General features: G+C 36.9%; 1 pseudogene; it reads right to left on the minus strand.

Moving 5' to 3' along the window:
- Positions 1 to 23,085: 23,085 nt before the first annotated feature.
- On the minus strand, positions 23,086 to 23,630 carry LOC140509201 (cytochrome c oxidase subunit 4 isoform 1, mitochondrial pseudogene; annotated as a pseudogene).
- Between the last annotated feature and the right edge of the window lie 382 nt (positions 23,631 to 24,012).

Genomic DNA, 24,012 nt, shown 5'->3' on the forward strand with positions numbered 1-24,012 from the left:
TTATAGTTATTTTATAAATGAACTTTCATAACTGTTATCAATATAACCATTAGTCTCTTCATCTGAAATGGGATTTTGGTTAAATTGAGGGTTCTTAACCTGATTTTGTATGTGTGTGTGTGTATTGTGGACCCCTTTGGCAATCTGGTGAAACCTGTGTATCCTTTCTTAGAATAATGTTTTTAAACAAATTAAAAAATTACAATGTATTACAAAATAAACCTAAAGTTAGTTAAAATAAAGATGTAATTTTTTTTTTCCATTTAAGTTTATGGGTCCCATGAAGTCTATTCATAGATCTGTTAGGACTCCACGAACAGCTAGGTTAAGAATCATTAAATGGAAAGAGCATTGGCCTGTGAATCAGGAGTCCTACATTTTGTCTCAGACTAACTGGTTGTGTGACCTTGGGTAATAGCATTATGTAAAAGTAACAAAGACATAGCTTGCGATATTCCCTAATGTTGCCCAAACCAGATTAAAATATAATTGGAAAATACTTAACAAAATAAATAAAATATAATAAATCATAAATAATGCTAATATGTGTTTTTCTAAATCAATACGCATTGATAGGGATCCTTATCTATGTTTTAAGTGGCCTGTTTTTCTATTTGACACCGTTGTTATATGATTTAAAAATCACTATGATTTAAAAATAATTCATTTAAAAATCACATATGATTTAAAAATCATTCATTCAACAAATTATAGTGCCTACAATGTACAAGATGCTACATGCTGGGGATTCAAAGACAACAGCCCCTGCCCTCAGAGAGCTTATATTTTACTGGAGGCAGAATAACATGTACACAGATAAGTCAATCTAATATACACCCCCAGAATAACAGTTTGTGGAGAGAAGAACATAAACAGTGGGAGGGGAATAAGCAAAGGATTCATACAGGAGAGGACTTGAAGGAAGGCGGGGAATCCAAAGTGAAGATGAGGAAGTACATTATAGGAATGGGAGATGTCTTATACAAAGATGCAGGGACAGGAGATAGAATGTCATACATGCTGTTTGGCTGGAACTTAAGTATGATGGGGAGTAATGTGAAAACAGTCTGGAAAGATAGGTTGGATCTACACTGTGAAGGGTTTTCAGTGTCAGATAGAAGGGTTTCTGTTTTGTTCTAGAGGAGATAAGGAATCACTGAAGTTTCTAGAGCAGGGAAAGGATGTGATCAAATTTGAAATGGGCATAGTAATTTGTCAAATGCATAGAGGGCAAATTTGAAAGGGAGAAACTTGAAATCAATTAGGAGACTATGGCACTATTGTAAATGAGGGTTAATAACTGTCTGAGCTATGGTGCTGACTGTGTGAGTGGAGAGAAAGGGATGGATGTGAGAGATGACATGGGGGTAAAATTACCAAGATTGACAAATTATTGACTAAGGGAAATGAGTGAAGAGATGAGGATGATCCTAATTGCAAATCTGGATAATTAGAAGGATAATGTAGTCCAACCCCCTAATAAAAATGGGGAAGTTAAGAAGAGAGGTGAGTTTGAGGGAAAAGATGAGTTCTGTTTTGGATGTGTTGAGTTTGAGATGTCTATGGAGCAGCTAGGTGGTGCAGTAGATAGAGTAGTGGGCCTGGAGTCAGGAAGACCTGTGTTCAAATCCAGCCTCAGACACTTACTAGTTGTGTGACCCTGGGCAAGTCATTTAACCCTGTTTATCTCAGTTTCCTCATCTGTAAAATGAGCTGGAGAAGGCAATGGCAAGCCACTCCAATATCTTTGCCAAGAAAATCCCAAAAGGGGTCATGAAGAGTAGACATGACTGAAGGTGATTAAGTAGCAGCATTAACAATAACATGGTACATTCAGTGGTCAATTAGCAGCTGATAATGAGTCTGGAGTTTCAGAAACAGCCTAGAGCTGGATATACAGATTTTGGTGTCATTCGTATAGAGATCATAGTTCATTCGTGACTTCATTTGGTCCCCACAATTGCCAAGTGAGGGAGATAGAACAGATATTTGTACCCCCATATAGCAGACAAATAAACTGTGACAGAAACTTGAAGAGATTTGAAGATTATATAGCTAATAAGTAAGTGATAAAGAGGAATAGTCTTTCTGTTCCAACACAGCTACCTCCGGTAAACCTAATTCAGTTCTTGTTTCTTCATCTGTAAAATTGGGATAGTACCTGAACTATTTATCTCCTGAGGACTGAATGAGATAATTATGTGAATGTGGAGTTTGGATTTTCTGTGTGAATTTGCTAATGAGTATGACATAGATTATACAGCCATATTTTCAGCATTCCTAGAGTATGGGTTCTATTTTCTGCCTAGCTGCCTAAGCTCTTAAGATGATGCATTAATACTCCTATTGCCTCTGATACGATTACTTGGAACTAGAATGGAGGAGGGCAGTGTGTCTTGAGCTCCTTGAAGAACATGCTTAATTCCCTTTCAACCCAAGTAAGTCGTTTAAAAGGTTCTGTATCCCAGGTAATATAAGAGCAAGTCTCTAAATGGAGTCAACAGGAACCGATGATCTCCTAGTTAATGAAATCAGGGCTGTGAAGCATGGTGGCACCCAAATGAGAAAGTCTAAGTAATTACTGAAATTTCTGTAGAAAACCATGGATGCTTATTAGAGTTTCATTTAAATGGATACATTTTACAAATATTGGTTTGCTGTTCACTCAAGAAACAATTAAACTAAAACTCCAGTTCTATGTATTAAATTATAATTGTGGTGAAGCAAATGAAGAGCTGCTTAGCAGATTTAAGTAAAGAATTAATAGAACAAGAAATGGTAGTATGAAATCAATACTGTGTCAATCTAATCTAATGGTGCATTACACACAGAACCAAGATAAATATAGTAGTTATACCATTTATCTTACTGGTAACCACCTGATATCTGGAGATTCAAAGAACTTTGCAAATTACACTTATAATATAATTAAATCCCTTGGGATTGGGCTGAGGGAGAAGAACCTTTTTCCATTACATAAAATACGATTGCTATCTGCTAGCTTCCCTTAACTTCCTCTCCAGTTACCTGCTATAAGTAACAAAGTGTAATTGTACCACTGCTATCTTGAGCTATTGACTGATACCACTACTGGGCTGTTTATTATTTAGAACCTAGAACAAATTTCACTTCCTTTCCTGATCATTCAGCTTAGAAGTGATTTTGATTTAGAATTCCTATAATCTCCAAAGTGGAGGCTAAGGCCCTCTCAAGGATGTTGTAGCCTGACCCCAGGGAGGTCATGATTTGACCCTAAGGAGAGACTAATAAACTAATCAGAGAATGAGAAGGTAGGTCACATCCTACCCTTCCCACAACAGCTAAACATAGGTCTTTCTTTAACGCATCTATACCTACTCTTCAGCTATTACAACCCATCATTCCCCTATTCCACTCTTAGCAATTATGCAGACTCCCAGTCTTCCCTCTTTAGGTATATGTAAGAAGAATTATAACCTCCCTCAGTGGGGTACACACAGCAGTAGCTACATACGTACCATTGAGATAATTCCTGTTATGCTTTCCATAACTTCCACATAACCACCAAGAAAAAAAAATACTGATAGGAGAGTGTGATGAGAAAAGTTTGGAGACCGCTAAACTATAGCACTGAATTTAGTATTTCCAGTCTTATAGTGTCATCATTTCTTCCAAGAATTGAGTTCTAAACTGGGAATTGAGAAGATAAGAGTTCAAATCCCATCTGAGGCACTTTATGTGACCATGGACAATTCTAGGTCCCTTAATTTCTTCATCTATAATCCTATAGAGTATAGGATAATCTATAAAATTCCATGCAGAGTTATTATGAGATAGAAATGAGATAGTCTATAAGAAGAACTTTTCAAACTTTAAATGTTGGGTGTTTATTGTGATGTCATTATGCCTCACCTTCTCTCAGTAGATGGTAAACTCTTTAAAGGGAGGGGCCATGTCTTAAACTTTTTTATGTTACATGTAGCACCCAACACATTCTTTTATATAATAAATACTCATTAAATATTTGTTAATTGAGTAAAGGGGAATAGGAGGCATAATTACAAGCTTACTCTAAAGTTAATGCTTTCCATATTATTTATATTTGCAGAAAAAAACCCTCTGTTTTACTAAGGTGACACCAATTCATCCAAACCTTCATCTTATACTTAGGTCTCATTTTCTCCAGAATCCTTTCTCTTGAGATGATTTGGTGGCTACCAAATCAAAGTGATGGGAACTGAATGGTAAAGTGGATAGAGAACTGGGCTTGGAATCATGAAGACATCTTCAGGAGGTCAAATCTGGCCTCAGATATTTACTAGCTTTGTGACCCTGGACAATAACTTAGTTTGCCTCAGTTTCCTCATCTGTAAAATGAACTGGAGAAAGAATTGGCAAACTACTCTGATATTTTTGCTAAGAAAACCCCAAATGTGGTCATAAAGAATCAGACATGACTGAACAATGACTGAATGGAACTGAAATCAAAATAATAACGTTAGAGACATTAGGGTGATACCATCCATCCTGGCCCTAGGGATAATCCTTTCTACAATTTACACTGAGGGTTTAGCTTTCAGAGTTTGACTCGGAAAATTCCTAGTTTAAAGATGATAAGGAATAAATCCTAACAAAGTTAGAGACCTCTTGAATTTTATCTATTATTTAATTGCATTATTATGATTAATTCTTATATCAACATTGACTAGTGAAAACTGGTTTGGCTGGTACCTTCACTGCCCCCTAGGATGCAAGTATGTCCAGGCTACTGAACCCAGGAACTGGGCATTAACCCTTTGAGCCCTTGGATAGTTTGGCAAAATCATAGTTATGCTCTCTACATTGCATTCCTCATTCTTCACTCCTTATTTTGTAATTTAGAAAATACTCTCATTTCATTGGTCCTATAGAGAATACACACAGATATACAGGGCAATTTCCTATTGATATTAAACTGGATCTTTGTCTCTAATGATATATAAATTTGAGCCTAGAGGGACTCTGGACCTTTGACTAGAGTGAGGATTGGCTCCTTGCCACATCCTCATGGTGGTCATGGAGGCCACAAATTGAGACTTCTGTTAGCCGATTTTCTCCTCCCTCCCTTGTATCAATCAAGTTTGTTAAAGCTTTCTGTGTGTGTTCACATTTTCATCTGATCTTCCTGTAGTATGATGAGCTTTGTGAGGAAGATAGAGTAGATATTATTTTTCTCATTTTAGAGAAGAAGAAATTGAAATATGATAAGGTATAAATAGCTCTCATATGGAGAGTCCCATGTCACATATTATGGGGGATAAATACATTTTTTTTGGTTATTGAGAAACTTAATAGTTCAGCTTGAAAGCAACATACAAACATGAAACAAAGCAATATAGCACAACATAACATGACATATATTGAACATATAGCTGTGGAGGGTTTACAAAGTAAAGGCATGTTCAAAATCAGGAAACATTAATTCATTTATTTACTCAAAAATATTTAAGTGACTGCTTTGTATTGTACTAGGCCCAGAAGATACAAAGCTACAACATAGGCCTTTCTTGGAAGGAGCTTAAAATCTAACAGGGAGTGAGGGGAGGGGGAAAGAAGTACATAAATAATTCTGACACAAGGGACTCCGAGATAAATTCAAAGTGTAGGAACAAAGCATTATGACATATTTAAGGAAGAAGAGAAAACTTCCTCCTGGACAGTCAAGGAAAACTCTGTGGAAGAAGAGACACCTCAGTTGGCCCTTCAGGAAAGGCAAGGACATCATTTTATGAAGGTTGGGAAACCAGAGAGAATAAACTCTTTCCAGAGTTAGTGGATGCAATAAACAAAGACAGGAGAGAATAAAGACGAAAACAGGGAAAAGAGTAGTAGAGTTTGACTGTAACGCTGAGTACATGAGGAGGAGAGGTAAGAAATGAGGATGAAGAGGTAGATTTGCTGTTCAGTCATTTTAGTTGTTCTTGACTGTTTGTGACCCCATTCAGGGTTTTACTTGGCAAAGATACTGGAGTGGTTTGCCATTTCCTTCTCAAGCTCATTTTACAGGTAAGAAACTGAGACAAACAGGGTTAGACAACTTGTCCAGGGTCACAAAACTAGTAAGTGTCTGACGCCAGATTTGAACTCAGAAAGATTAGTCTTCCTGCCTCGAGGTCTGGTGCTCTATCCACTGTGTCACTGTATGTGAGGTGAATTTTAATGTAAGTAAAGAGGATTTTGGTGTGGGTAAGGTGAATTTTTGTTATTATTTCTCAGAATTCAGGATCCACAGCCATAACAATCTTTGGTTCCCAGGTACTAGATATGAGCTCCCACAGTTATGGTTCAAAACATCTCCACCACGCTTGTGCATAGTTATATATTGGTAAATAACCTAAACATGAACTGCGCTATGCAGTGAGATACAGGGATGGGGTGATGTAAACTTGTGAGGCTATTGTTGGCAATATGTCTTCTTTGTCTGCTGGCCTACAAAACAGGTGGTCACTAGACAGTGCATGGGGAACCCTGAGGTCCCCATTTGAACGCACAAATGCTGTGTGTGCCTCACCTGGCCCCCATTGAGGCTTGAGGAGATTTAGGGGATGCACAAACTGTACCTGTCTCGATTAACCCCATCAAGATGCAAGGGTGGTTGCCTCCCTTTCTCGCTGGCTGTGAGAAGGGTGATTAGGGAATGCTGTAAGAGTTTGTGTTCTCATTATCTGCAACTTCTGAGAAAACTAGACTAGAATAAAGTAAGATTATCAAGCCCTTTTTAGTGTCTTTCCTGTCTGATCCAATCAAGAATGAACCTGTGCTAGCAGCCCTCAAGTGTACTGTTTATGTGTCTTACAGCCCCCTAGCTGGTATGATAAGAAGATGACTTAGGTGTCAGGGCAGAAGATGAAAGGGTAAGAGATAACCTGCAGGTAGTAATCTGAGCTTGGTTAGGAGGCTATTAAGGTCAGAAGAGGTCAGAAGAAATTATGATGTGGCAAACAATGACGACTAAAGTGAAAATTGAGACCAGAGGATGAGAAATATTGTGGATGTAGAAGCAATTGAACTTGACAAGAGATTGGGTGTATGGGATGCAGAAGATGGAAAAGTTAAATATCATCCCAAGGTTATGTAATGGGAGTTTTCCATTCTGTATTAGATGGTAGCCATGATATGCTCAGGTTCATTGTGGGGAAAGAGAGATATTCTCAGCTTGAACCCTCCCTCAATGAAGACTAGTCACAGATCAGGTAAATCAAATAATAAAATAATTTGACCAGGAAGAAAATAATAAAACATTTAATTGAACATCATTAATTAACTAGGAAATTCATGCCATGAAATCTTCCTTAATTTCTCAGTAAAAAAAGGTAGGGGGGAGTGGGGGAGAAAAAAACCTATATGATAACTTCATTATATATCTAAAAGGAAAAGCAAGTTGTACATAACAGATTTGCAGTTTCATGTGTAATCATCCTTTTAAAATTATGTTATGAAATGCTTATATTATTGCATAAATTAAAAATAAAATAATTTTTTTTAAAGAGGAAAATAATCATCCCTTCCCAAGTCTGATTCTTATGTCTCTGAGGAAAAGGAAACGCATCTCAGGGAGTGTGTGAAATTCGTGCTGCTCTAATAGCTCTCTGGGCAACACCTTGCCTCCTTGCCTGTCACTGGGCAACACTCTGATTTCACTGCATCAGTCACAGCTGGCTCCCCCTCCAGATGGCTCAGTTCCACTTCTATTGTTATCAACCACAGATAGCAGCTGCCACTCTATCCTGAAGTCACTTCTATGATAATTTTTTATAGCTATTATTCCATCAATCAAGCTACTACCACTTCCTTCAGGTTTTTTGTGGTGTTCTAGAAAAAAAAAAGTATACAAAAAACAGGCAGCTAGGTGGCATAGCACATAAAACTCTGAGCATGGAGTCAGGAAGACCTGACCTCAAACCTGATCTCAGACACCTACTAGCTATATGACTTCAGGTAAATTACTTAATTTTTCTTAATTTCCTCATCTATAAAATGAGCTGGAGAAGAAAATGGCAAACCAGTCCAGTATCTTTGTCAAGAAAATCCCAAATGGGGTCATGAAGAGCCAGACATGACTGGAACAACTGAACAAGAAAAAAAAAAACCAAAACCCTGAATTTCTCTACTGTTTTTCATTGATTTTACTTGAGGTAAGTCTTCTTTTAGATTTAAACCAGTTTCAATTTAGATTGGTCTACATGCCTTGGAGTTATCATTTAATATTGTAGCCAAAGAAGCAAATGAGATCTTGGACTAGTAAAGTGAGAAAAATGTAACTCCCATGAACAAGGAAGTGATACGTTTGCTATATTCTGGAATAAGTTCTAAGTTCTGGGCACTGTATTCTGGGAAAAGAACTGATTATGTGAAAGTAATTCATAGGAGGCAGCCAAGATAGTGAAAGGCTTCAAGTTCATGTCATATAATAGATTGAAGAAGCAAGGATGTTTAGATTGTAGAAGAAAAAGACTCAGGTGAGGGTGGGGCTGTTGGGAATGAAAGTTTTCTTCAAGTATTTGAAAAACTTTAATGTAGAAGAGGGATTAGCCATATTTTGCTTGACCTCAGCAGTCAGAACTAGCAGTAATGAGTAGACTTTGCAACAGGACAAATTAGAAGTCAACGTAAAGGAAAACTTTCTAATAATTAATACTGTCCAAAAGTGAAATGGACTGCCTTTTTGTGGTTTTAGGTTTCTCCTCATTAAAGGTCTTCACAGAAATGGCTAAATGATCATTGGTTGGATATATGGTAGAAGGAATGTTTTTTCCTGGTAGGAGTTGCATGCACTAGATAAGATATTCTTAACTTGGATAGGTTTCAGGGAGTCTGTGAATAATATTCTGATGGATTCTTTTCCACATAATTGATTTCTTTTGTAATCCTGTGAATTTTCATTTCTTCATTTAAAAACATTATTCTGAGATGGGTCCATAGGCTTCACCAGATTTCCAAGGTATTTTGGAGTTTGGGGTCTGTATTTTTAAAAATTTTGTATTTATTTATTCATTTATTTTTCAAAAATCTGGAACAATTTGCTTTTTGTTTTGTGCAGTTTTCATTTATGATCTCTGTAATATAGCTCTAAAAAAACTAGGCTTTTAAAAAGCCCATTGTGTTTCAAATGGAGCTCCTTGACTAATCTTAACCCCAAATCACCCTGGCTTTCATTGAATGATCAATAATAGCCCCCAGCTCAAGCCTCAGTGGCTCCTTGTTTAGGTTTTTATGACTTTGGTTGAGTGTAAGTAGCAAATACTCAAGAAAAGTCCAAATAGGGTCACGTAGAGTCAGACATGACTGAAAAAAATAACGCAACAAAAAATGGCTATTGCTTTCTGTTCTGGCTAGAAACTCGAAGGGCTTCATTTCCCAGACTGATATTTTTGTGATGATAAATTAGGTCTTTTTTTGTTTCAATTTCTACCTAGCCTTTAGTTATTGAATGGGCATTGACTCAGACACACTGAGATCTGGGAAAGACCTTTATGTACAGAGGCCAAGGTCACCGCTGCATCTGGGGCCATCACCAGTCATCTTGACTTTTTGTCTTGCCACTGGACTTTGATGACTCTAGAGGAGAGAGTGAGGTTAATTTCACACAGCTCTGCCTCACTTACATCCAATTCATTGGAAAGTCAAGATGTCATTCTCGTGATGTCATTGGTTTTTTTTGGTAACACAAGATGAACAATAACAAAGGAGTACATAAAACACACACATACACACACACACACACACACACACATACATGCACAAAACTTGCAAACTATTGGACTAAATGGTCACTAAAGTCCCTTCAAAATCTTGAAATTCTAGTAGTCTGTGAAGTTCTGTTGATTCAAACTGTCTGGGTATTAGTTCTTGACTATGTGTTACTACTTTCAGCCGCCATCACTACATGACTGTTTTGTTATTAACTCTACCTAAAATAGCTCCTAAATCCTACTGCTTAGAGTCATTTAAGGGGCAGTCAGGTGTTGTAGATAGATAAATGCTGGGCCTGGAGTGAGGAAGACTCATCTTCCTGAATTCAAATGTGTCCTCAGACTCTTACTAACTCTATGACCCTGGACAAGTCACTTGTCCCCATTTGACTCAGTTTCCTCATCTGTAAAATGAGCTGGAGAAGGAAATAGATTGCTCCACACAGAAATCCCCACCCCTTACTTCTATCTTGGATAGGTTTCTTTGACTGCATCCCCACATCAGGGGTAAGCATGCACCTTCTCATATTTTTGTACCTCTTGTCATTTTCTGAAGTCTGATACAGACAGGTATAGCCCTTTTCATTGGTCCTATTAATACTAATCACATTCTTCCAGTAAGTTATCTTGAAGCTTTGATAAGTGTCAAGGAAGAATTTTTGGTGAGGTCAAGGAGGGGCATAATCAACAAGTCTTCTGATGTCATTCGTGACATCACAGTAACGTCACTGCCCCCCTTATAAGTTTGAGTGATCAAAGACATGGCAGTATCATCAACAGTAGAGGGAGGGCCAGGTTTTGAGGAAAAATATGCTAGGTTTTATTTGGCTCATGCTGAATTTGAGATGCTGGTGGTGGGCCACATGTATTGATGTATCCCACAGATGGTTAAAAATGTAGAACTAGAACCCTGAAGGCAGACATCTGAGAGTCATTTACAGAAATTTGATAATTTAAACTATAAGAGTAGGTGTATCCAAAGGAAAAGCATAGAGAAGGAAGAGAGGAATCTACAACTTAATTGGGGTGGGAGTAAAAGATGAATATGGAGACAAGGAGTGAACAGAGAGAAATAGGAGAACCATGAGAATATTGCATCATAGAAATCAAGAAAGGAGAAGATAGCCAGAAGGAGAGACTAGCCCAGAATGTTAAAAAGTCACAGGTCAGGGCAGGGAGGATAAGGACAGGACATTAGATTTAGCAATAAGCCAGTCATGAGTGATGTTGCAAGGAACTCTCTGAAGAATTGTAGATATGAAATTCTGAACACAAGGGACTGGAAAATGAAAAGGTAGAAGTTTAGCCTTCATATGTAGACTATTCTTTCCAAAAGTTTGCTAGTAAAGGGCAGATAGTAACTTCAGGGTAGGATAGAAAAGATCTGAGAAAATTGTATACTAGAAGGAAAGATCTAGTAGAGATGGGGTTTCTTGAGGGCAAGGACTGTTTTTTATTTGTTTTTTTTTTGTCTGTGTATCCCTAGTCTATCTCAGTGTTTTATACCTGATAGCAGCTTAACTCATGTTTGTTGTCATTGTTGGAAATCATCGATTAGGGAAATTGTATTATTGTTGTTCAGTTTGTGACCTCATATGGAGTTTTCTTGGTAAAGATATTGGAGTAGTTTGCCATTTCCTTCTCCATTAGTTTAGGCAAACAGAGGTTAAGTGGCTTGCCCAGGGTCATGCAGCTAGTGAGGGTCTAAGGTCAGATTTGAACTCAGGTCTTCCTGACTCAGGCCCAGAGTTCAATCTACTGAGCCACTTAGCTGCCTCCAAGGAGAATAGGATATTGAGGGCTAAACTGAGGAAGTGTATAAGTGATAACTGCTTTAATAATGGAAGAAGGACTAGAACTGTTGGCAGAAATGTTAATGGGAAAGCTCGTATGGTTAAACAGCACCAAGGATCTGTTTGGAATACTGAAGTAATGGTCTGAGATTTCAGAGTCTGTCTCATACAGAGGAAAATTTCTATTAATCTATTGACTGGTCTTGGTATCTAGGTCTCAGTTGTGGGAAGAGGAGATGTGAATTAGAGGAGGTTCCTTAAAGGATGTATATTTGGTGAATTCATAGACTCATAGATCTAGATGAGACCTTAGAGGCCATCTAGTCCAAACCTCTCATTTTAAACATAAGGAAACTGACTCTCATACAGGGCCAAGTAACTTGACCAAAGTCATACAGATTGTTAAGTATAAGAGGTAGAGTTGAAGCAAAACCCTTGTCTTCCAGCACCATTGGATTTTTCTACTATATGCTATATACAGTCTTTCCTCGCTAAGGTAAATCATTGGTCTGGCCTGAGTTAGGCCTTGCCCACAATAGATAGACATGGTTCAAGCTGTTCCACTCTTTACTTTTTAAATTGAGAGTAATCGTTAACAGAAGATTATAAACATTGATAGTTTTAGCATAAATTGTTTAGTTTGGCATTCCACTGGTGGGAAATGAAAAAAAAATGGTTCAAATTCGATGTGATTTTGTTGGTGTAGGTAGAGGAAGCAGCACTGGATTAGGAGTTAAGAGGATTAAGTTCTGGTCTGGTCTTTACATTATGCCCTTGGACAAATCCCCTTCCTACTCTAGGTCTCAGTTTCCTCTTCTGTAAAATGAAAGGAGTAGGACACAAGGAGGAGAACTTGAAAGAGTTGGACTACATTCTCACTGAGGTCCTTCCCAGCTTTAATATTGCCTAATTATAGTAGGCTACTTATGCAGGAGCACCATTACTTTGGAGTGACCTGCTACAAATCTGAAATATTTTTGGATTTCTAAAATGTGTGCTATATCTATGGCTTAATCAGTGGTTCTGTAAGAAATCATTGTGGCTATCGAAGCATGTGAAACTGTTTTTACGACTTCCATTAAGTAGTAACATCAGGCTATTGCTGGGCAGCAGGTCTATAAATCATTTGCATTGGGAATATATTTGTCAGCTTTGCTACAGATTGCATAATTATTGCATCGTTTTATTTCCAGTGTTCATAAGTGGGGATTAGAGCTGACATTTGGTAATTGAAACAGCGCTCTCCCTTTCATAGGGTAGTTAGCAGTAATTGTTTAAGAACTTTATTCCTCTCAGAAGGTTTTTCTTTTCCTTACACACTTGACAGTTGCTAGTTAGTACTTTAGGATCTTTGGGTTGGCTACTTACTCTGTTGTTTCAAGGACCACAGATTATGAGTTGACAGTTTAAAACAATCCAAACTGCACAAGGAAGTGTGTGTGTGTGAGTGTGTGTGTGTGTTTTGCAGCAAAGATCTTTTTGTTTATATATTCACCTAGCTGATCAGAGAAGCAAATCTTAAAATAATCCTAAATTCTAAAATTTTCTTGGATCAAAGATTCTTGACCTTTTTTTACGTCATTGCCCCTTTGGAAAATCTTTGGACTACTCAGAATGTGTTTTTTGAATAATTGATGATAAATCTCAGTTAGATGTTGAAGAAAATAAAGATGTAAGTTTATCCCTGTCCAACATCAATAAACCTCTTGTATCTGTTGATATACCTCTCAAGGATTCATGGACCACAGGTTACAATGCCTTGACCTGGGTTAGGTTTCCTTGGTGGAGATACTGTACCATCGTGCCCTAATGCAATATGGTACCCATTATAGGTGCCTAGCTCAATAAATGCATGGATTTGAACAAATTGATCTTTTTCTCTTGTGATATATTAGCCCTCCAACAGTTCTAAATGCTAGGCAATACTACTACTACTACTACTACTACTACTACTACTACTACTACTACTACTACTACTATTACTACTACTGCTACCACCACCACCACCACCACCACCATCACCATTATTTATACAGTACCTTGAAATTTATAAATTGATTTACATATATTATCTCATTCAATCTGATGGGTCTATATTGAGTGAATAGTCTGGAAGCATCTCACCACTTCAGTAATTTGAAAATGTGTTGAGGAATTAAAACTTGAAAAATCACACAACTCTCCCAGGTCAGGTTAAGATAGTAGTCTGAAGTTCTAGTAATCAGACAAAAGGGATACAGAAAGCATACAGGACACATGAAGATTCAGGACACTAGCAGTAAAGAAGATTCCTAGTAGCTAAGTAATGCTGTGGGATAGAGTGTTGAATCTGGAGTCAGGAAGATGTTACCTTCAAATACTGCCTCATACACTTCCTAACTCATTAAATCACTTAACTTCTCTCAGGTTCAATTTCTTCATCTGTAAAATGGGGATAATAATGGCACCTATATCATAGTGTTGTCATGAGGACCAAATGAAATAATATAGGCAATATGAATCCCCAAATATCCAAGTCAGGCATCTTCATTTACTTCTAGTCAAGAGTGGCAACTATTAATAATGCCAGTAGTCCCGAGCTTGCAGGAAGAAGCAAGTGAAGGCATTTGGGTAGACTAGGAAGTTAGCAGATGGGAAGGCAGGTGAGAAAGAGAAGAGAACAAGCATTTATTGTTTCCCATGTGCCAGATACAGTGCTAAATACTTTACAAATGTTATCTCATTTCATTAGCAGGGCAATACCTGGAGCTATGAATAACTTAGACAAGTCAGATCACAAAATGAGGGAGCACTAGAATTTTGGCATTGGAAAATAGTACCTTTGCCATTTACCAATGAAGATTGCCTCTGACGTTTGCTCCTTTATGAATTTAAAAACAAAAGAAAAAAGATCTGTAATCCATTGTGTGTGTTACTTATAAATGGCTTTAAATACTGAGCATTATTTTACAATTTGCTACAAATTTGAGGGTTTGCGGGATGGGGAAAGATTGGATGTTGTATTTGTTTTTATTCTGGACCTCTGATTTCAGTCGTGTAGGGAACTCCCAATAAAGAAATTATTTCTGCCAGTAAAGATGGAGACCTTTTATAGTTTTAGAGAACTGCTTGTGGCACTAAGAGGCTGAGTGGTTTTCACAGGGGTCCTATACCCAAATATATCAGAGATAGGGCTCAAGTATAGGTCTTCCTGATTTACTATGCCGTGCTGCCTTGCTTAAATATATTTAATATCATGCTAAAACTTCATTGACTCATTTTACATCTCTTAATACTACCTGCCCTTCTCTCTCATTCTCTACCAACTGTAGTGCCAGTGTGATATTCACAGTGCCTAAAGTGGCTATGAATATGCCAGCACAATTCTGAATTGCAAAATATAACAGACTCTCCACATGGAAGACAGAACCAAAACATTTATTCAGACACCAGAAAGCTGAATCTCAACACTGGAAAACCAAATTCATCATAGCAACAAAGAGATCTATATACAGTGGCAATGTAGGGGATGGTAGTGTCCCTTTGTTAGGCTTCCCACAAATCAGCTCCCTTAAACAAATCACAAATAGGGTCCCTTAAATAAAATCACAAAAAAACTCTTCCACTCATGCTAGTTGCTGCCTGCTGTCTCCCAGCTCTGACTGCTCTGACTCACTTCCTGCTCCACCTGTTCAGCAAACTCCTTCCACCACAGGCTCCAAGTGACCCAGGGAAGTCACATGAACCTACTAATGGATAGGAAAGATCTTTCCACCTCCAAAATCTTTTTATGCTTTTTTTTCTTTCCACAAGGCTAAAAGAACACAAATATTTGTGAGAAGAAAATATAATTATTCATTCATATTCTTGTGATCTTAGGGAAGTCATTTTTTTCAATATATTCATTTTATTTATTTATAATGCTCTACAATCACTACCACAAAACTTAGATTTTTTTTCCTCCTACCTACCCCCCACTATCCCCCTCCCTCCCCAAGACAGCATATAATTCTATATAGGATCTACACATACGTTCCTATTGAATACATTTTCATTATGGTCATGCTGTGTAGAAGAACTAAAATAAATGGGAGAAATCATATAACAAACTAAAACATAATACACACACACACACACACACACAAAATAATCAGCTACATTCTACTATTGAATTCCATAGTTCTTTCTCTGAATATGGAAGGCATTTTGCCTTAGAAGATCATTGGGGATTTTTTTTTTAATGTCCTTACATTGCTATGAAGATCCAAGTCTACCAGAAAAAACTGTCGCACACTGTGGTCGTTGCTGTGCACAAAGTTCTCCTGGTTCTGCTCCTTTCGCTCAGCATCAGATCATATAAGTCTTTCCAGGCCTCTCTGAAGTCTTCTTCTTCATCATTTCTTATGGGGCAATAGTATTCCATTACATTCCTATAACATAATTTATTTAGCCATTCCCCAACTGATGGGCATCCCCTTGATTTCCAGTTTTTGGCCACTACAAAGAGTGCTGCTATAAATATTTTTGTACATGTGGGACCCTTTCCCATTTTTGTGATCTCTTGGGGATACAGTCCTAGAAGTGATATTGCTGGGTCAAAGGGTATGCATATTTTTGTAGCCCTTTGGGCACAGTTCCAAATCGCTTTCCAGTATGGTTGGGTGAGCTCACAGTTCCACCAATAATGAATTAGTGTTCCAACTCTCCCACATCCTCTCCAACATTTATCATTTTCCTGTTCTGTCATGTTTGCCAATCTAATAGGTATGATGTGGTACCTCAGAGTTTTGATTTGCATCTCTCTAATCAAAAGTGATTTAGAGCATTTTTTCATATGGTTATAGATATCTTTAATTTCTTCCTTTGAAAATTGCCTGTTTATATCCTTTGACCATTTAACAATTAGGGAATGACTTGTATTGTTGTATATTTGACTCAGTTCTCTATATTCTAGAAATGAGGCCTCTATCCCTGAGATTAGCTATAAAAATTTTTTCGCAATATACTACATCCTTCTGAATTTTGGTCGCATTGGGTTTGGTTGTGCAAAAACTTTTTAGTTTAATGTAATCAAAATTATCCATCTTGCACTTCATAATGCTTTCTATCTCTTCTTCAGTCAAAAATTCTTCCTTTCTCCATAAATCTGATAAATACACTATGCCTTGCTCCTCCAGTTTGTCCATGATATCAATCTTTATACCTAGATCATGTACCCATTTGGACTTTATTCTTGTGTACAGTGTCAGGCATGGGTCTATGTCTAGTTTCCACCACACCGTTATCAAGTTTTCCCAGCAATTTTTGTCGAACAGTGAGTTCTTATCCCAGAAGCTGGGGTCTTTGGGTTTATCAAACAGGAGATTGCTATATTCATTGCCTACTTGAGTACCTAGCATATTCCACTTGTCTACCCTTCTGTTTGTTAGCCAGTACCAAGTGGTTTTGATAATTGCTGCTTTATAATACAATTTGAGATCTGGTAGTGCTAGGCCACTTTCCCTAGCATTTGTTTTCACTAGTCTCTTTGATATTCTGGACCTTCTGTTCTTCCAGATGAATTTTGATATTATTTTATCCAGCTCTAGAAAATAATTATCTGATAGTTTAACTGGTATGGCACTAAATAAGTAAATTAATTTAGGTAGAATTGTCATTTTTATTATATTGGCTCAGCCTACCCATGAGCAACTGATGTTTTTCCATTTACTTAGATCTGACTTTATTTGTGCAGAAAGTGTCTTGTAATTATGTTCATATAGTTCCTAGGTTTGTTTTGGGTGGTAAACTCCCAAATATTTATAGTGTCTACCCTAGCATTAAATGGGATTTCTCTTTCTATCTCTTGCTGTTGGACTTTGTTATTAATATATAGGAATGCAGAAGATTTGTGCAGATTTATTTTGTAACCTGAAACTTTGCCAGAATTGTTTATTATTTCAAGTAGTTTTTTACTTGAATCTCTGGGATTCTCTAAGTATATCATCATATCATCTGCAAAGAGTGATAACTTAGTTTCTTCTCTGCCTATTCTTATTCGGAAGTCATTTCTTATTTATGGACTTCAGGTTCCTTATCTTTAAAATAAAGTAGTAAGACTAAATGATTTCCAGTATCTCTGCTAGTTTTATGACTGTAATCTACTAGATGTTCATTAACAAGAATGAATATTTACAAAGATTTACACAGCACTTTACATATATTTCTCATTTGACTCTGTCAGGTAGATATTATAGATTTGTTAATTTCCATGTTACAGATGAAAAAAATGAGGTTTAAAGATGTTGATAGACTTGATCATGGTCGTAAAGATAGGAAGTGTCAGAGGCAGGATTTGCATTCTGTTCTCTCTTGATTCTCCAGACTAATTGTTTTTCTTCAATAATATGCACTGTTTAGCATTTAATGCTCTATATGTATTAGATGCTAAGAAAAAGGATTGTATTGTTGAATGTAGGTAGATTATCTTTTTCTGGATTATCCATTAAAGGTTGTGCCTTTCTCACTCTCTTAGCTTCTAAATAGTAAGGGATCTGAAAAAATTCCTGAACCAGGTAATGAGGAAATAAATGTGTAAAGGTTTATGTGTTATGTGTACGTTTGTCTGCAAATGAATTCAAATAAATTTGTGACTCTGGCTTCATATCTGATTTTTAAAAAATGGGGGGCAGATTTTTACATTTTCAACATAATAATTTATATACCAGAAGTAGGCAAAAGTTTCAAATTAGGACTTGATTTACTTTTTCATTGAATGTTTAGACTTAAGAAAATGGTGGAGTAAATGCTAATAATACACTTAAAAGTGTGTCATACACACACACTCATACATACATATATTTGCTAGAATTGGTTGTTCAACATTTACCAAAACACTGCTATATATGCTGAACTTGAATGTTACCTTCTTAAGAGGAGAGGCTCCTTGTTTTGTCTTCTTATCTCCTGGCATCATCTTTTACAAGTAGTACTTTAAATACCTAATGCATATTTGTTATTTAACTAAATTGAATACCCATTTTTTCCCTTAAGAAAAGCTTGTTTATTAGATTGTTCAGTTGGTCATTAAACAGGATGCTGAGAAATTGGGACCCAGGTAAGGTCATAGAATAGTTTTAAAATGTCCCAAATATGTGCAGTTTCCTGGAGAGCTGCTTCATATAGGACATTGCCAATATATTTACTTTCTAAGTATTTTAAGTTGTGAACAGATAACTATGCTACATGAAAAATACATGAACATAATTCTTTTGTAATCAAATAGAGCTAATCTGATATATTGAATAATATGCATATTTTGCCATAATTAAGTCACTAGCATAATAATTCCTGGCAGAACTGCCAAAGTAGAATGGATTGACTTAGGGAAGGAAAAAAAAGTCAGAGAAGGGAATAGGCATTTATTAAAAATCTACTATGTGCCAGATAGTGTGCTAAGCTCTTTAAAAAATATTCTCTCACTTTAGTGCCCTGTCACTGAGTTTTCAAGAAAAAGATGAATGAACTCTTTTCAAGGATAATGTAGAGGGGATTCTTGTTCAGGTAAGAATGGGGATACATGGCCTCTGAGATTTCCTTCTAAGGCAGATTTTGCAATTCTTCAACTACTGCTTAACAGTTCATATAAGTGATTGTAATTGCTATTATTTTTTCATAATGAAACTGCTCTGAAAGTTTTTCTCTTATCTTTGTGAGTCCTTCAGCATTTATATATTTCAATTTGATTCAACAACCATTTATTAAGTGCTTACTGTGTGCAGTGTACTTTGTAAATTTTAAATTAAATTATCCCTTCCATTTTTATACCATCTGATAATCTATGAACACCATTTATATATTTATTCAAGTTGTTCATAAAAATGACATACTAAAAAATCACAGGGTAAGTAAAAATTTCTGAAGCACTTCACTAAACACAGCCTCTCAACCTAAGTTTGCATTAACCCATTAATGTCAGTACAGTTAGTCAACTGGATATCTGGTAAAAAGAGGATGAACACTTTACATACTTCATAATTCTATCTGAAGTTCTCTGTTAATTTTTCCTCTCCTATGTAGGAGAAGGGACCTTGAATTTGGAGTTAAAAGATCTGGTTTTGCGTTCCATCCTAAGAACTTACTGGTATGGTAGAATTTAGATCTAGAAAGGATTGTAGAGGGTCATTTAGTCCAACCTCATCATTTTACAGAGAGAAGTTCAAAGTCTTGCCTAAAGTTATACAGATAATAGACCTGGAATTTGAACCAGGCCCTCTGATCCCAAATCCAGTGTTCTTGCAACTAAATATATGACAGCCACCAAGTTCTTCAGCCTATTTTAGCTTGAATTTCCTCTTTTGTAAAATATACTTGAATTATCTGCTTCACAGTGTTTAGAGACAATTCTTAATAGATAAACAAAGCAATATAAATGTGAAATCATCATTATTTTAACCATCATCATTTGAAAAATGCTATCCACTTCCAGAGAGAGAACAGATAAACTCTGAATGCACATTGGAGCATATTCTTTTTCACTTTATTTTTCTTGCTTTTTTTTTGTAATGTGAATAATATAGAAATATATTTTGCATGACTTCACATGTAGGATGGGTACCATAATGCTTTTTCTGCTCAATGGAAGAGGGAGGGGCTGGAGGAAGGGAGAGAATTTGGAACTCAAAAAAAAAGAATGTTAAAAATAAATTAATTGATTAATTAAAAATAAAAAAGGAAATCATTATCATTATTTTCATCAGCTGGAAGCATTTAAGAAATACCTTTTTCTATGTTAGTATAGCTCTTAGATTACATAAGCTCTTCTGACCAAAACTAGCCACTTTGTCCAGACAGATATAAAGGAGATCCAGACCCCTGCTCAACCCTGAAGCAAGGCCATGAATAAAATCATTATCTTGATAGCATTTAGTTTTGCTTTTGGATATTTGTTCTTATAGGTTCCATTCTAAAGGCCAGCTCTTCCCTGCATATTAAGACCGATGATTAAATCATCTGGCAGTTTGAAAAGAGGAAACAGATGGTTTAAAATAGCATCCACTCCCACTGTAGAAGTTTCTTCTTAAAAAAAAAAAAAAGAGGTAGAGTCATTGGGGGTAGGTTGTGTAAATTTTCTGGAATGGAGAATAGCAGTGACTTGGTGATAGAGATCTTGGCTTGCTTTTGCTCACTGAGGTTATTATCCTTACTCCTGTCACTGCCAATTACCAAGGAATCCATCATCCTTATGATTAAGAAGGAGGATAGCTTCATTTCCACCTTCTGACAAGGAAAGGCAGCAGTAGAGAGAACTTTAGGAGCTTAGAAAATTGGATTGATTACAGTAGTGACACATGGGTGCAATCTTCATTTCTAGTACAGATAGTTGGACTGCCAATTTCTTTCTGGCTGCTTCATTCAGCAAAGACCTGGTGAGTAATATAAGATGCACAGATCCAAGTAGAATATAAGCTTATTGGAGGACAGATAGGGCTTCATTTTTGTCTTGGTATGCCCAGTGCCTAGAGCAGTGCTATTAGAAGATGCTTAATAAATTCTTGTGTAGTTGAATTACACCTACCCCTGAATCCTGACATTTCTGGCTCAGTTGTTACATTGAAACACAGGTAGAAGATGTATAGCAATACAAATTTCTTAAACAACATTTTACAATAGATATTCTCTGGAATATAAAAAGTATTCCATGAATGAACAAGTAATTTTTTTAAAAAGCATATATATCAATAGAATGGCCAACAAATATTTATTGACTCCTTGTTGTGACAGATGTAGAAATGTAAGTCATGCTTCTATACCTTTAAAATGCAATGGGTAAGGGAAAATTGTAGAATGATACCAGTGAAGTTTGGTATTTGATTTTTATTAAGTTTTTATTGAATCTTCAGTAAAAGAATATGACACCTTTTCAAATGTTTTACTAATAACCTACTGCTGGAAAACTAAATGAAGATAGCTAGCAGATTGATGCTATCGGCATGGGAGGTATTAAGCTAATTCTAGAACTTGTCTTTGCATGGATGTTCCATCCTATACATCATTCACTTTCTCTGTACTTAAATAGCTTAGCCATTTTACCTGGGTCCTGTACAACATTCTCAAGGGCATTTTTTATGTTTTAATATTCTTTTGTTAGACTGAATAAGTTCAAAGTAGTACTGCTGAAAGGCAAATGACACTAGTTAATAATGTAACCTGTGTGGCATGCCCCTTACTCCAAGACTCTGGGCTTATACAGAACAGATCTGATAATAAGGACTGACCTCAAGAAGGTCAGTATCTCTCTTCATTTTATTGATCCTATCTGGAGCTGCCCCAAGAAAATCTACTTTGATTAGGTCATAGTTTGGGTCTAGGTTTTCCCAAATGGGGTATAACTCAGCTTCCACTCAAACCAGGTGGAGAAGGAACAGCCCTGTTTTGTGTGCTGCATATATCCTGAGCTGTGACTCCAGATAAATGGAGAGAAGGCTGGGTACTGGTTGGGTGAGAGTCAGAGTTGGTGTCAGAGCTTCTGGGGATAGACCCTTTGGGAGAAACTTTGGAAGCTACAGACATGTAGGAGATCTCCTCAATATGCCCCTGATTTCCAGCATTCATACTCAAAAACTTTAGAAAGAGAATTTCCCCTTGTTAAGATTGAGGCCTGTTTTTCATTTTGAAATGAGGACTAATCTTGTTGCTTGCCAAAAAATGAGACTTTTCTCCATCCAGAGTTAGGACTCCTATCATAAACTGCAGCATATAGCATAGGGTTACTTCTCAACATAGGACAATGGATAAAAGGGGTCCTAGTTCCTGTACAAGCATTCAAAATAAATACATATTGTTGGGTAACCTTTATTTCACACCAGAAAAAATGCAAATGACTTATAGCTGTCCATATGCAAATATGAAATATAAAGTACTCAAATAGCCTATCTTCTCCCCCCTCTTCCCATGAGGGAACTGAATTAGAATAGTTCTTATATTCCTAAACCTTTTCCATAGAGCCCTCAAAGTCCCTCCCTGCCCACAAACTCAGAAAGCAAATATATTTTGGTGACTTCAAACCAGCAACCTCTTGCTCCTCAAACCTGCACCATCCAAAGATCTCACTAGCTTTATTTTTCTAATAGGATGTGATTCCAGAATTACTTGGACATTCATTTCCTTTTTCCAAGGAATTTGTTACATCAGAAAATCTCTCTCTAGAAGGTGGGATTGTCACACATGGCAACACTTAAATTTGAGATGACTAAAGACAGCTACATTCCCATTTGTCCTGCTGCAGCACCATAAAGACCACTGGGCCTTTTCATCTGACCTGCAGCTGAATGAGACTACATATATTGTCAACCTCTAATAGAATGTGAGCTCCTTGAGAACAAAGGCTATCTTGTTTTTATATTTATATAACAAATATTTAGCATAGTTCTTCACATGTAGTGTGCACTTAATAAGTGTTTTTTCATTCATTCATCCATTCATTCTTTTTTTTTCAAGTAAGTTGGTTGTTTAATCTCATTGCTAATGTATTACACAGAAGGTCCCAGTAAATGTGCTGAGGGTTACACATACATGAAGGAACAAGAGGTTCAAATAAAGAGGGGGCATGATCCCCATTTCTTCTATTTCTTCCACTCTCTCTTATCATAGTTCCACTTGGCAGAGAACCCCTGGATGGGATTGACTTTCATGTCCAGCATTTTCTGGGTTTTCATGGCCACCCAATCTTCAGAAAAGGTGTGCAGGATAGGACCATAAATGTAGCGCTTCTCCCAGATAACAATTAAAATGCTAAAGCCAATGAAGAACTCCAACAACAGTCTTCCATTCATTTGAGGACTGGTTCATTTTAGCAAAGGACTCATTGAATTTGATATGATGCAATTGGACTTTTTCTTCAGAAGACAACTTACTCCATGGTTGCTTTTCCTTCTCTTTTAAGGCCTGCTAGTTGGAAGAAAGTTTCCTGACATGGGCCACATCCCGCAGGAGATAATCATGACGATCGGCATAACTTGGAAGACTGTAATCTTCAGTCTTCATAACACCTGCATGTGACTGAACACATGCAGATGGAAACAGCCTGCTTGCCGATGAGGCCAAACACCCTGGTAGCCAACATTCTGCTGCCACCGCTACCTTTCACTACCACCCTCCACACCCTCATCCATTCATTCTTCATAAGACATTGTCCAGGAACTCTCCCTTCTGTGACTAAAAGGCTAGGTTTTAGGATCATACTTCCTTGGGAGTTCAAGATACCCCTTCCTCATTACAAGGATTGGAATTCATAAACTTTGACCCTGAATTATGCTATTATGTCAAGTACGCATGTCTGTCTCTGCCATACTTCTCTGTAGGCAATCTATTACTGTTCGAGTTAACTTAAGAAAATCTGCTCTCAGGATCTCTTTCTTCAGGCTGAGTATAAGCAACCATCTACCTCAGATACTTGTTTCTTGCATAATTAATTGTCAACTTCTTCTGAGAAACTGGACTGTGAAGAAGAAACTCTCTTGTCATCCTTGTTGCACCCAAGATGAAAGCAC

The sequence above is a fragment of the Notamacropus eugenii genome, chromosome 5 (assembly GCF_028372415.1).
Source record: "Notamacropus eugenii isolate mMacEug1 chromosome 5, mMacEug1.pri_v2, whole genome shotgun sequence".
NCBI classification, from domain to species: Eukaryota; Metazoa; Chordata; class Mammalia; order Diprotodontia; family Macropodidae; genus Notamacropus; species Notamacropus eugenii.